The sequence below is a fragment of the Macrobrachium rosenbergii genome, chromosome 15, assembly GCF_040412425.1.
Source record: "Macrobrachium rosenbergii isolate ZJJX-2024 chromosome 15, ASM4041242v1, whole genome shotgun sequence".
Taxonomy (NCBI): domain Eukaryota; kingdom Metazoa; phylum Arthropoda; class Malacostraca; order Decapoda; family Palaemonidae; genus Macrobrachium; species Macrobrachium rosenbergii.
In genome coordinates this window covers 51,156,416-51,172,455 of record NC_089755.1, presented here as the reverse complement: position 1 = coordinate 51,172,455, position 16,040 = coordinate 51,156,416, and the positions used below count along the sequence as shown (strand labels likewise).

At 36.2% G+C, this 16,040-nt stretch overlaps 2 long non-coding RNA genes across 3 annotated transcripts in view; one reads left to right on the top strand and one right to left on the bottom strand.

Annotated features, from left to right (window-relative positions):
* Positions 1–11,949, bottom strand: part of LOC136846693 (uncharacterized) — a 49,573-nt gene extending 37,624 nt beyond the window's left edge. The window contains exons 1-2 of one of the 2 annotated variants that reach the window (XR_010855491.1): positions 11,176–11,949; positions 6,021–6,291 (exon numbers count right to left, since the gene is read on the bottom strand). This is a non-coding gene — a long non-coding RNA (uncharacterized lncRNA). Of the gene's footprint in view, positions 1–6,020; positions 6,292–7,081; positions 8,052–11,175 lie in introns of those variants that run through there. The other variant, XR_010855492.1, reaches the window with a different exon arrangement.
* LOC136846692 (uncharacterized) overlaps positions 1–14,206 on the top strand; it is a 35,008-nt gene extending 20,802 nt beyond the window's left edge. Inside the window, exon 3 of the long non-coding RNA XR_010855490.1 lies at positions 13,392–14,206. This is a non-coding gene — a long non-coding RNA (uncharacterized lncRNA). The remainder of the gene's footprint in view (positions 1–13,391) is intronic.
* Positions 14,207–16,040: the final 1,834 nt, after the last annotated feature.

The window sequence follows — 16,040 nt, the reverse complement described above, 5'->3', positions numbered from 1 at the left end:
ATATATATATATATATATATATATATATATATATATATATATATATATATATATATATATATATATATATATAGAGAGAGAGAGAGAGAGAGAGAGAGAGAGAGAGAGAGAGAGAGAGAGTGTTCCTGTAGAAATATTTTTCAAATTTACATGCATACACCTAGTCCTTCCGTAAACAAACAAACCCCTCCACGTACAGCATAACCAGACTGTGACATATGTCACTTTTCCACGGTCAACTTTACGTAAGGGCCACTAAGAGGTGCCACTTTCGCAAGGCAACGAAGCCTCTCTGGACGTCGTTCATTCATGGTCATCTAAAATATCTGAGGGTTACGTAAATTGAGGAACTGCTATACCGTACATTCATGTTAAAGGAACCGACATTAAATCTATGTGTACAAATCTTCGAGAACCTAATGAACCTTTCACGTTGGGTTAACTTTACCTGTTGCTAAATCCGAAACTCACTTTAATATACCTTTATTTTGTTTACCATGTTGCAAATTTAAATCATGATGTGTCAGAAAGTCAACTGCATGTTTTTTCTATGATTTTTACTCTTGTAAATCGTTAATTGCATTTACTTATTTTTTATTATTTGTTTCCAATCCTTTAGTTCATAGATGTTCGAACTTTTGGAATCCCGTCGCGTGAATCGTACTTCAGTTGAAAATGAAAACTGTCCATCACAAGAAGGAACTAATGAGAGATAATCAAGAGGGACCAAATGAGAGATAATCAAGGAGGACCAAATGAGAGATAATCAAGAAGGGCCAAATGAGAGATAATCAAGAAGGATCAAATGAGAGATAATAAAAAAAACGACCAATGAGAGATAATCAAGAAGGACCAAATGAGAGATAATCAAGAAGAGGCAAATGAGAGATAATTAAGAAGGATCAAATGAGACAATAAAAAACGACCAAATGAGAGATAATCAAGAAGGGCCAAATGAGAGATAATCAAGAAGGATCAAATTAGAGATAAAAAAACGACCAAATGAGAGATAATCAAGAAGGACCAAATGAGAGATAATTAAGAAGGACCAAATGAGAGATAATCATGAAGGACCAAATGCGAGATAATCATGAAGGACCAAATGAGAGATAATTAAGAAGGACCAAATTAGAAATAATCAAGGAGGACCAAACCGAGATAATCAAACTAGAGAGCACAGAGCGTCGGATGAAGACCCTCAACCGAGCAGCATGGCAAATGGCACAGGGCCAAATAGTCTAGGAACCAGCTGCATGAGTGGACCCTCGGCCCTCTCTGTTATAGAGTACTTGCTTTATCTATGGTATTCATTTAGCTCTAATCTGATGCCATGTAAAAAGGACAGCTCTCAAGAAGCAGACTTAGCGGAAAAGTTATCTAACGTACACAAAAAGTTTTAGTTGCGAACCGAATCAGAGTGAGTATGGAGCCAGCCTAAATTGATTATTATTATCTCACTCTTTCTCTCTTTCTCCCTCAAGCACAGGTGTTTCAGTCTTAAATCAGCCTGTAATACTGCTACAGTATGAGACATCACATATATATATATATATATATATATATATATATATATATATATATATATATATATATATATATGTGTGTGTGTGTGTGTGTGTGTATGTATGTATGTATGTATGTATGTATGTATGTATGTATGTATGTGTGCGTGTGTATGTGTGTTGATTTTGGTTCGAGGAAGGGATACTATCTTGAATCTGGATAAGTACAGGCACATTCCTAATTTCTGGGAAAGAAATCGCTCTTGGGATTAAGTAAGGGACATTATCTCTTATTTCTTACAAAGCAAAATACACTATCATTATTTTATTTTCGATTAAAGGAGGAACGTTATTTAAAAATCTAGGCGAAATGAGGTCGTTATTCCTTACTTTGGAGGACGGTAATGGGCATTATTTACAAGATACCAGTAAATACTGATTTAGAATAAGCCAGTGATCATTATCTAAAATGCTATGACAACTTGCCATAAGTTTTCTAGATAAATAATAAGCGTTTGTCATGTGTCAGCTAATTGATTCTAAGTGGATCCATCTTCAACTTCAGCATTCATAAACCTCCTGAACGCCCTAATCTGTCGAGAAAGTTATAATTATGCTGAAGATGGTGAGATATCTGTCAGATATTGCTAGCAGTCTCTTAAAAGGGCAGTCATCCATCTTGGAGGCTTGCGATAGATCTTCATCAGAATGAGCATTCGTGTAACTATTCACTGGAGATAAAAGTCAAGTCGTACCATCCAAAGCTCTTCGGCGAGAATAAATCTTTTCATAGTTTGCATTCACTGATCAACATGGTTCGCGGCATAATCTTGGTTGCAAATAAGTTTTCATGCTGCTTAAATAACGTTGCCAACACTTCTCATTAATTTTTACTGCTGAAATGATGCTGCAAATGCTTCTACCAGTGGTTTTGTTGCTCAGAGAATGTTGCAAATACTTCTAATAACGATTTTTATACCTGAATTAATGTGAGACATTACAGTATTCCTGTAATGATTTATACAGATGCAAATAATTTATTACATGATTTACGTGGCTGAAATAACTGTAGACAGTCTTTAAAGGGATAAATATGACTAAAATAATGTTACTACTATTCCTAGAAAAGATTTAGTTCAGTGAAACATTTCTCTCCCACAACGTTGCAAGCAAGTAACTTCCAGCAATAATTCATATTCTTGAAATAACCCCAACAAAAACTCCTGGCAATGATTCATGTCACGGGTGTACTGCGTCTCAAATGGGCGCCTTTAATTCTGTCACACATGTCACTGTCGGCGCATGGGACAGTCTCAAGGTGGCGTCCATGAAAATCATTTCGACGGGGAGTCTGGCAATGCTCTTCGCGAGCCATTTCGTTCAAAACTGAGTCCACGTCATTGCATTGCTTGTCATTTGATATTTACTGTATTACGATGGTGACTTGTTTACTTCCACTGAACACTGGATGAATAATTGTTTGGCAAACTTCTGAAATCTCGTCAGTTTTGCTTTTCTCACGTTCAATCGTTTAATTTCTGTTTTATACTTTACAAGCTCGCTTGGCTCATATTCTTAAACAGCTGTTACTTTTACAGAATTATAATCTTTCCGGAATCGGTAGTCATCTCTGCTCTCTAAACTCATAAATATAACAAGCACGCAAGCTTGCGCGCGCGCGCACACACATTGCTGTGCGTGCACAGTAATATGAATGGTGATAACCGCCTCTGCATTTAACGCCAGGAAAAAAAAAATAGTTACTATGTGACACGAAATCTTGAAAGATATTAGTCTAATGATTTCTTAAAGTTCAAATTTAGCTTTAGTTTATTTTTTCAACTCTTTATTTAAATGCATATCCAGTTTCAAAATGAATAATCCTGCATCCCTGCTGGTACTATAACACCCAGCCGATCGGCCTCAAACTTCCTGTATGTCTGTCACGTTAATGGGTAAATGTAACCCTTACAGGCAATTCCCCCCAACTTCCCCACCCCCTGTGCTTCAAATCTCTGTCCCCCTCCTCCCCCATGTCCCTCACCCCACCGATGCCTCTCACTCCGCCCTCTTCCTCATGATCACGCCCGGTCTATCATCGAGCCTCTCACCTCCACGGTCTACTAGACCGTGCTCACCTCCTACCTTGACAGTTACGTCTCTCATTCGTTCGTCAAATTATATGCCACCGGATTCATTAATGTTTCCTAGAAAGGATGCAGCAGAAACCGGTTGCGCCATACGCACAAGACTGCACTTGTCTGATATTTAAAGCACGAGACGTGAGGCTTGTGGGATGATTCGAGATTTATGCAATACGGAAACTAAAACTTCTATTTCTCACTACAAAACTGTCACACTCTAAAAACGATGCTTCTCTGACAATTCTTTGGCGCTTAAAAGAGAGCAACCTTCTCAGACATTGAAGTTATTTGCATCTCCTCGTTGGAAACAACGGGAAAGGAACTGAAATTAATCACTGCATATAAGTAAGTTTGAATATTAAGGATCTGTAAATGTCGTGAAGTAATCTAAATGCCGCCTTTGCGTGGATGTCTTTTGGGATAAACATTATGCGAATCAGTTTTTATAATATTTTAGGAAGTAACGAAGCATTTCAACCGCTGGAGTAAGGCACTATTCCTTTCAGACAGTAGAGAAGCTTATTTGCAAAAATGAACCATCGCGCGCACGCACACATACATTATATATATATATATATATATATATATATATATATATATATATATATATATATATATATATATATATATATACACATACTGCACAGAAATTCCTTCTGACAAAACGAAAGCTCAAGGACCAGCACCTCTCCCTCCAAGATTTCGCCGAATGCGCTATTGAGGACTGACTTGAAAGTGCTTAAATGATGCTAAATGGTTTGCCAGGGATGAAGGTGGGCCAAGACGGAATAAATAAACTTAATGGAGGGCCACTTTAACATAAGTGTTAGATTTTGGAGCCGTTACAAAGGCTTATCCCTACGTCTACTACTACTACTAAAACACCTTTATGCTTATTTTTTTCTTTTCATCCGGAGGTCAGGCATGATAAAATTTTAAAACATTCAAATAATGTTAACCGGTCCCTTAATTTGCATTCTTTACGCTGCCAGAGAGAGAGAGAGAGAGAGAGAGAAGTTCGAATCGCCTCTTGAATAAACGGCTTCCCTTACACCTAAAAGGGAACACCATGGTCTTTCAATGACGTCATCTTCACGCCAGAGGGTATTAGAGAAAGCCACTAACACTTCAAAAGACTACTAATAGCGCTGCTGCTGGTGTTGCTGTTATTACTGAACCCTTCCTCGTAATTTTAAACACCTTTCCACTCGCTTATTTTCCCAAAGATGAAACTTGTACTTTATGAGGTACTAAACAGATATGTATACGGAGGTTGGAGAAGCGTGCTACGTAAATGTAAACTTCCAAAACAGCCGTTCTCTCACATAGTAAACTACTGCTTCAAGATTTCACCTCTCGGTTTGTGTGTGTTTGTGCATACAGAATGCGAGCGAATTTATCAACTTGTCTGAAGAGTTTTTTTTTTATTACCTGGGGAGAAACAAACCCTTCTCTGTGCACCCTTTGAATAAATACCGATACAAACGGTGGGGAATCTCTCCTGAATATTTCGCCATGGCTTTATTTTGAATTTACATCGGCCTAGATATGAAGAACGGGCGCTTATGCGACTGAAAGTTAAAACTGTTCAAAATGGATCGCACATTCCTCAGTAAACAACTGTAAGGAAAATCATGAAATACTGGTGAATAGTTTTTAAAGTTTTCTTTCACAGATTTCCTGGGAAATAAAATTTCAGTCTTGGTAGAGAAGTCTTTTTTCGTACGGAGTTATTCGCTCTAATCAATTACTTCAACAGCAATGATAATAACATACAAATCACAGTAATTGTCACGCAGAGATCAACAATATAGTATATAGCATACACACATTATATATATATATATATATATATATATATATATATATATATATATATATATATATATATATATAATTTTCTACAAGTCGTGTAGGCTGTCCTGCAATGTAAGCACATTAGATAAAAAAAAACACTAAAACAAAACAAAATCTTCACAAAAATGTTAAGGCGTAGGCTTATGGCGAGGGGCTTAAATACTTAACGCTAAACAAAACAAAAGGGGATTCTGTATATTTATAGGATCGCCGGTACCATCACGCCCTAAACATTTCTTCTCTACGCTAAAATGTTTTCATATACTTAAAATCTGAGAGAGAGAGAGAGAGAGAGAGAGAGAGAGAGAGAGAGAGAGAGAGAGAGAGAGAGAGAGAGAGAGACTAAAAATTCTCTCCACTCCCTTTCATATATGAGCAAAAACAATAAACTTCACCGCCTTATCGAGCAATATAACGCATTCAATATGCAAGCTACACGAAGCTAGACCTACATATCCGGTACAATAAAGTTTAAAACAAATAACTCCAAATTAAACGACAGTGGTCAAACACATACCTGGTTTCAATTTCGCAAGTGACATCCGAACCAACAGGCAGATGGATTCACGGGTTAAATATCCGTATCAGGTAACCTGTTGCTCACTGGACTGATTTTTTTATGAAAGCACTTTCGTCCGACATTCGTATGTTGGTTTTAACAACAGCCTAATATGTATACTGCAGGAACTGCGCCATAACGAAGAGTGTGTTGGAAACACGTGATACAATTACTAGATCCTGTTATTATCTTGAGGGATTACATATAGGTCATCCTACGGCAACGCATCCTGTGAAGACGAATGGAAAAATAAGTTACCCCAAATAGTCCTAGCCTCCTAGGTTTACGCCAACGCAACCTGTGAACCCAAATAGTCCTAGGTTTAAAATACTGTAAATTTCAAGTTTAACACTACTCAAATGGTATATGTGGCAACCGTTCCATTCTTATCCGTCTTTACAAGGAAAAACAAGGGGCAAAACGATCGCTAACAAGTTTGTTTGTTTTGAATCGTCAATTCAAAGGTTTAAAGATTTTATAAAAAGGGACTTCTTTTGTAACATGAAAGCTTATTCAGCCCATTTTCAAGTTTTGTTGTGATCATACATTGATGTATTGAAACTGGTACAGGATGAAGTAGAGGGGCAATAAAAACTGTTGGGAACATTCAGGAAAGTAACAAGGAAGGATGCAATGCAGCGGGAGAAGACGGTGGAGATGATCTTTAGTGCTGCCTACAGTGTGCAGTGTAAGGCGGACATTAGGCTGTACCACCTACATGGGAAGACAAGGAGAAAATGCACTATCAGAGAAAAAGTGGCACATGTCCATGTTTCCGCAACTAATAAGGTAGTTGTTTTTATTAAATGAGCAGCGGATTATTCTCAGGCAAGAAAGGCAACGCACAACCCACGGTGTGGAACTATTAAAAATATTAGTCAGTATATTAAGCATAAAGTAACTAAATGTGGCACTTGAAATGAAATCAAGAGCCAGCAACAAACGACACTAGCAGAAACACACTAATGAATTAGAAATACATAATTGCCAGGGAAGGATGTCGAGAATCATCAGCTTACCAGAAAATGGACGTTATACATTTTCTCCATTACCCAATTTAGAAATCGTTGAAACTCAGGACATTATTTGGAACGCACAAAGGTTACGAGAACAACAAAGATCCATTACGAAATACTCCATACGAATTGCCACTGTTTATGCAAGTGTGTAGATTCACGACTAACTTTCGCTTTTTCGAAATGCATCTTCTACGTGTCAGGTCGTGTCCTCAGATGCCTGGCATCAACCAAACGGTGTCTGGTCCACCTCCTGCTGTTGTTGTCATTCCCAGTACTGTTGTTAGAATGAAACTGTGTTCCTCTTCCCACATTCTTCTTAACAGATATTAAAACTGTCTTCTTCTCTCCAGTTGTTAATAGAATGAAATGGTCTTTTCCTTCCAAGCTTTTACGAGAATGAAGTACTATTTTTCTTCCAAGTTGCTATATACTGCAATGAACAAGACTTTCGCCCGGTTGTTGCTGCTGCTGGAATTATTTCTCTCCGCGATTCTATTGACAGAAAGAGTTGGCTTTACTTTCACTAAATGTCCCCGTTGTTATTAAATGAACTGGTTCTTCTCTTCCCAGCTGCTGTTATTGGGAAGAACTGGTCCGTTCTCTTTCCAGTTTTACTGCTGTTGGTGGAATACACAGTTCCGCTCCACAACGAGTTCTTGCTCAAGAAGCAGTCAGTATAGGGGACGCCTTGAACGTCCCGTACAACCGTGAGATTTCAATTCCCGCGTGAAGCAGGCACGTACTTGAAAGGAGACAACTAATATGGAGAAAAAAGCAAAGTAGGGGATGTGATCATTATCACACAGTTCAAGGATTAATGTGATAATAATAGTCAAAATAATGTATTTTTCAGGAGAGGTTTATACTCAAGTAATCTGTTGTTTAGTAGCTTTGCTCAAAATTAGGTTAAAAATTCGAGGAAAGGAAGACTCAAAGCCGAAGGGAGGGAAAGAGAAGAGAGGGAACAGCAGTCAACTGGGAAAGCATGCACTTAATTGCATTTCAGAAAACAGTATCCTGATAATATATATTATATATATTATACTGTATATATATATATTATATATATATATATATATATATATATATATATATATATATATATATATATATATATATATATATACACTTATGACCGATTAATTTCAGGACGAACAACCAAAACTTATTTTTAGCTTCATTTTAACGTTTCGACGCTACTTCGGTGTTCTCAAAATCAGCAGAAATATGTAGAAAGACGTATTAAAAAGGTATATACTATTAAAATATAGGAACGGAAATTGACATATGAACCACATTAAGTTTGCAAACAAACTAAACGACAAAAAAAAAGCGACATATGACGCGCGAAAACGAGTTATCAGGAATACGACTAATGCAAAGGACAAAAACCAGACCACAAGAGTGTGTGGGAAGACTTGTTCACGTGCTTCCCTGTGTGTGGGGGTGCAACGCTGTATTTAAGCAAACGAGTTATTCGTCCGCTGTGTACAGTAATTTAGGTCAGACTTAACGGTATGTTGACATGATTTTGTGATCTGTATTTCCTTATATGCAAAGTAGGCAGCCTTGAGATACAAAAGCTAGTCGGCAAAGACACGTCATAGTTTTGGCATTAATTTAATATTCTTAAGAAGGCTTGATAGCCTGGGACTTTAAATAATGACAATTATAATAATAGTAAATGCATGTCATGAGGGTGTTACTACACAACGACTAGTTAACAAAAAAAAAAAAATTTAAACGCCAGTAGCGGAAATCCTGCAAGAGAATCCCTAAACTTCTCTATGGGGTTATTTAAATATAACGATAACACGAATAATAACTCACACAGAGGGGACTTCTTTATCTTTGATATATACCAAGAAATTGACAAGAAAGGACACTGTACAATGTTGTCACGAATCAACTGAATTGCAATTCTTCAACTCTGACACTGGGCGCTCATCATGCTGATCTCACGCCGGATAAAAGAGGAGGGTCCAGAGTATAACTCCGCTACCTTGCAAAAGAACCAAGCTGTAATGAAACATCTACCAAACCTTATCGGCCTTGTGCAAGAGGCAATGGATCACGATGGGTGGCACCCGAATACCAACTGGCGACTGTAATCTCGGTACATAGGCCTATGTAAAAGTATTTCACTTTCAGAAGTTTTCAATTATAAAAGAAGCTGGAGTGATGAAAAAAAAAACCGATAAGCTATACATAAATTTCTGAAAATGAGCCGGTAATGCCGCCCACAATGGAACTACGTATATTGCAAGCAGGAGAAAGGTAAACCTGACATTTCAAGTCAACTTTAAATTGCCTCCCACGACGGGAAACACTGACCGGTTTACGGAGCAAAAAAATCTCGGACATTTCATTTTTCACTTTGTTCGGGAATCTAGGCATGATTATTCAGGCAAAATAGCTGTGAGAGAGAGAGAGAGAGAGAGAGAGAGAGAGAGAGAGAGAGAGAGAGAGAGCAGGAAGGATACTGCACGCTAGTGATTTGGAAAGGGAATCAACGAGTACGGACGCTCGGGTTCGGTAAAATATAAACTTACATTTTCATTTAAAGTAAAAGCCGATAGTGCCGGCAAAACAATGCCGTTCTGCAACTTGGGGCGGAGAAAGCAAGACTAAAGAAGAGAGAGAGAGAGAGAGAGAGAAGAGAGAGAGAGAGAGAGAGAGAGAGAGAGAGAGAGAGAGAGAGGGGGTAAAACCTGAGGTAAGCTGGCGATATTTCCCATGTAATTTAACATCATCATCATTACTATAATCATCAAACATGTAAAAATACAAGGTAATAACTAAGAAACCTTCCAAAGAACAGCTTGCACATTATCTTAACACACTGGATCCGTTCGCTTTTACTATCGTTTGGCCTTTGGCCAATATAAGATAAAACCATCTGCAATTTATATTTTATTTCATTATAATTTGTCCGACAATTCTTAGTGAATTAAATACGATGTAAGATTATATATATATATAATATATATATATATATATATATATATATATATATATATATATATATATATATATATATATATATATATATATATAATGAAATACATGTAGAATGCAGAAAGTAAGCATAAATATTACAATAAAATAACACTAGGAGTTGAAATCTTCAAAAGAAAAAATGAACTTACACTCTTTCTCAAAACTTTACTGAAAACCTTAAAAACACAGCTACGATCGATAATCCTCATTACACTAGATGGTCGTTATGTATAAAATACAAAACCTTTTATCGTAGTGGAAAACTTGTTCTTTTCCACTCGTTTTCTTATGAGATCCGAGCTTGTTGCTAACAAATCGAACATCTCAACCGGCGCCAGGAAGTGCTGTATAAAACCTCGGTCTAGAACCTACTCCTTAGGCTTATGGCTCTAAGTTTTTTTCTCGTTTCTAACATGCTTTACAGCTACCAGGTTATAGTCTCCTCCAATGAGAGTGGAAATACCATTGCCACTTGATCTTGGCCCACCAGACGAGCCGCTTATTTTTAAATCTTGGCAAATAACCACCTGTTTCAGGGAACAGACACTACTCTCCCTCGTATTGTACCGTTGCTATTTTTCACTCCACACCTTATTTTCATATCTAGTCCTTTCATTACGAAAATTTATGTAAACTCACCGCAAGACGTTTTACACTGACAATGAATAATACTCCACTAAATAATGATGACATTTACAAGATTTTTCATTTCCTCCGGTATGCAAAATGAAATGCAACTACGGTGGTTTTAACAACTAGTATGATTGTCTTTACTTCACTTTCATTCTGCATTCTCTGTTATTTTACTTTTATCATTCAGAGGCACGCTAATCAACTTATGGAATTTAAAACTTACACCAGAAGTTTCCACTTGCCAACATAAAAATTTTATCCGTCTTGCTAGTTGTAAATGGTAGGCCTATGTGGTTGAACACAGTAAGCGAACATACAGGTTCAAGTTCATTCAAACATATACAGCTGTATATAAGAACCACGACGCTGCTAAATTCTACCAATCAACAATAACAATTTAGCCTTAACAACCTTCGAAAATTCCTCAGGATCTAACCACACCAACGGAACTGGCAACTTACGGTCACTGTAATCCTAGAAGCTCATGATGGATTGCGGTAGGCAGTTTAAAAGATCCATACCTCCTTAATTAAGCGCTGCCAAGAAACGTCTCTTAACCAGGAAGATAATGTGTTGTTTTCGCTTTGGTCGTTATCGCACAGCGGGCAACCTATTGGCGCGTGGAAATTGTAATAAAAAAAGTCCATTAAAGGCGTTTCTGGCCATTAACAACAGGTTAATAATATCTTCATATCTGTCATGCGTCCTTTCTTACGTTTTCTTTTTTTTACACCGTCATCATCAAATAGTTTGCCCTTGCTACAGAATAATAAAGTTAATCAGGCTGGCCTGTTATTTGTTTTTAATAGAACTGAGACTGTTACTTTATTGCACGATATATCGCTATTTAGCTAAAAACAATTTTCTATTTTTTAATACTATTTTAATAGATTCAAAGCATTTGCCTTTCAGTTAAGAGGCGATTACAACCAAAACGCAAATGTACGGTATGTATGCCAGCCCTATGAGAGCTGAAAGTCAGCTCAGTGGTCTGGTTAAACTACTCTAATAATAATAATAATAATAATAATAATAATAGGGTATGTATGAAAAAAGTTTTCTGATTGGTGAAAGTAACAAGCAGCGACGACAAACTGAGTGACATACAGATAATAAGTTTTAATACAACACAACGTGTATCCTCATATATTTCTTTTCCTGTGCATAACATGGTTAGTCTGTGACTAAACTATTTATTTGTGTGTGTATGTAACAGTGATAGTGACTTAAGACTGTCCAGCCAAAAGAGTTAAGGTAATGGGGCAAAGCAATAACATTACAGCCTCTTGATCATGTACGTGTAAACATAAACAACAATACCTGGAAGATTGTAGCACATCTTTGCAGTGTAGGAAATAGAAGTTGATGTTCAAGAGTTTTAAGAGCATGTGATGCCACTTTCACGTACCTTGCTACAGCCTGTACTTTGTTTTAATCTTTCTGACTTATTTCTCACATGCTAAATAAATGTTGGAAGACTCAATACAAAAAAGGAGGGATTTCATAGACAATGACAAAAATATAAACATAAAAAAAAAGGTCGCTAAAGCATCCTCTATTTATGGTCTAACTATTGCTGTTATCACTGGAGATAATTAATGTATATTTATACCTTCCTGTTGTGATAGTTGATTTTTACATGCTGCATCATGAATTTAATGGTCGTGGGTTAACAAACAGAACACTTTCTAAAATAATTTGTGCAAGATGTCACTAGTACCACTAGATAACTCACAGGTCCATTCTATCTTGACTAATAACACATATATTGGAATAGTTCTGTGTACAAATCAAGGTATGTAAGTACAGGTCCATTCTATCTTGACTAATAACACATATATTGGAATAGTTCTATATACAAACCAAGGTATGAAAGTTTTCAAACTTCACTTTGCAGTGACAGTGGTGGTTCACATCATCAAGCTGTGAACCATCAATATACTCTACATATCTTTTTAACTACTATCACTACAGTAGCTCAAACTGTACACCAAGTACATACTGTACTGTACAAAATGCATAATTTTACTGACAATACTGCATTACCTAGGGCAATTTTCAACTCAAGACTTCAGTTGGTATGCTAATCTTCATTCTTACCTTTGCTGCCAAAACGTCCAAAATAAAATTCCTCAACATCCGAAGTCTGTATTCAGTTCTTCATATCATGTCCCCGAGTCAAATAATCAGACGAAAACAAAAAAGGAAAACTGTCGGAACTGTCACTCCTCTCTCAGCATATATGATCTACCATAGTCTTTCATCATGTGTTATACTGCAGTCTTTTCAGTTTTGTCATCAAATCACTTTTCAACAATGCTATAAATGACAAGGTTTTGCTCAGTTGAAAGCATCGACACAAAAACCTGAAATCAAATGAGAATATTTCACAATAGAAGCATTTTCCTTTCCAATAAGTGGTGATTTGATGTTTATATGCATATTTAGTATGAATCTGTGAAATGTAGGTTGCTTGAAATGCACTTTAACTTTAAACAATTAAATGAGACTGCAAACAAGCATATTCAGTACTAAACAAATACTGACAAACATTGCCATATACTGAGGTTTGGCCTGATATTATCATCATCATCGCCATGTGGCAAAATTACACACGATTTATTACATGTCAAGCGTGTTCCTTAGTATTTAACAAACAATTTTGTTTCCTTTCCAGGTGTCGCCCCATCCCTGTACCTGTGATACTGCCTGAATATTCCCATCAGTCCAAAGGAACTACTGTCGGTACATGAGCCATGATGCTTTCTCCAGCATTCGAATGGGGCTGTAAAGGATCCGGTATGGTAAGGGCCAAGCAGTCTACTAGTCGAAGAGAGAGGCAAATCGCTACGATCACAAACGAATGACGATAACTAGAACGATAGCAAAGTTGGAATGTTATCAAAGAAGATGCTAATGTAAAAGATGCCTTTCTGGGGCCAACACATCATTTCGATTCAGCAAAATAAGGAATGATAACTTTTTTAGAAGCCACCGCTAATGGTTTTTTTAATCTCTAAGTGTTGTATAACTGATCCCAAACCTCATTTTCAAGTTTCTCTACATACTCTGCTGGCCATTTATTTTCTCCTTTCTTGATTACAACTATCAACTGTTGAGTAACATTAGATATTCTAGCACATTACAGCTTCCTACATAAAGTTAACATATCATTCATTCAGAGAAACACTAACTTACATGGAAGGATTACCTAAACTTTGTTTACGTCAGACACCCTAACAGGTAAACAATCACCCTGATGACAGGTGATGAGGATTCCATATCTATAACCAGGTATCTTACTGCCAGCGTATTTCAAGCTTTAAACACAAAATACTTTTCAGTTCAGGCAATGTGTATGAGGTGTATATTATACAACTGCTTTTTACTGTCAAAATGTTTGTGTATGTATCTCCCTAGAATGTTAAATATTGTATGTATGAATGTCTCCCTAAATTTACTTTGTTGTTTATAATAAATGTTAAGGGTTAACAGCATTTCATTGATCATAACTTGTTTCCTCTGGCACCTACGTCATCTTTATTCTAGAGTTATATCTGCTATTTCATTTGGGGTTAGGCCCGACATCTTTCACTTCTATTCTTTTAGGAAGGGTGGGGGTGCTTGGACTTGACAAAGGTATCAGGTTACCTGTTCCAGCAGCTTTTGCCTATATATATATGGCATTATTTTGTATACAATATTATTGAACATAAACATCAATCAAAAGACAAAATCATGGAGAGTATAGTTTACAAAATGTAAACAAGTGATCTTGAAAAAACAATTACAGTAAATAAAATATACCATGTTCTTTCTTTTGCTTACAAAATCATTAAATTAAAATTTATGTCAAGAGGTCTCTCTACCTTAAGACTAATGATATTCAGAACACACAAAAACTGGGATAAATCAGTAAGTATTGAAAACTATTTTAATATTCACATGGATGGATTTTCATAGCACTGAGACAGAAGTATGTGTACTCCTGAACTACACACACTCTTGATAAAAAATGCACTTCCTGTTCCAAAGCCTAGTACTGTATACTATAACACTGCTAAATACCTCTCTGAGTAATTTTGTTAAAAAAAAAATTAACTACATAATGATAAAAACAGTTAATAGAGTTCTGAGAAAATAAGACTGTGAAATAGACTGGATAAAAATAAAATAAAATATGCTGATGTACCCATCAGCCATAGCACAAAACAAGACCGCATAACCACATCAGAATATTCCAATTTTTCAAAAACCTAAAATGCGGTTGTATTATAATAATGTAAGTGCGAAGATGTAATATGTTTAATACAAAAGCATTGCATGATGTATCTAAGAGTTCAACCACCTTTGGTACCCAAGAGACAAGGTTCTGGGATCAGTACCCCAAGGAAAATCCCTGTCATGAATGTATAACCAACATAAACATCTTCATTCTTTCTTTTACATCACACCAGCAGCTATTCTTTTATCTTCATCTTTTCATGCAGGTTTTGAAAAGATAAACAAGAAAATTTTATGAAAAATACTTGTAAATGATGTAATCTGTACACTGAACTGCGTTTTGTCTTTTACTCTAAATATTCTTTAACCCTTACTCTACCAAAAGCTAAGTCATTACGATTCTTTTTTCCTTATATCCTATGAACATATTTAAAAGAAATTCCCTGGAACACCTGAAATCTGTCTTCTTAGTTGATTGCTAAATAGAAAAAGGGTATTCTCTCTGTGTAAAGCTATCATAATATTTTGAAGCTTAACATTGTATACTTTAAAAACTTAACTCATTGTAGTCTTTGAGAACTGAATGTATCAAAACAATACCAAGACACATGCACAGACCATATACACCACATGAGGTTAGCACCTCATATCTGAATGTCAATTGCTAATTATGAAAACCTTAGCACTTTCTGGAGCCACTATTTCCATGTGAATAAGGCTCATAACTGAAAAAAACAAATGTTTATATAGCTCCTCAAAACCCATTATTAATAATGTCAACACTCCTCAAAACCCATTAATAATAATGTCAACACCATGCAGATGAAGACCACTGCAAGAAAAATTAAAAACACAAAATGGCTGAGTTTTCAAGACCATACATCTTCCCACAGCACATAGTTCCCACTCCACCCTGTCCTGCCTAGTAATATAAAATTATCCATATTCAAACTTAGTTGATAGCAAAACCAAGAAAATTTACCAAGAGAAGAAAAATGTAATAGTATAATCTGTCATTTTTATTTTCCAAAAAACAATAGGTACAGTGCTGTGGTTTGCAAGTACAGGTTATATAAAAGCAAGCAAACTAACCTGAACTGCA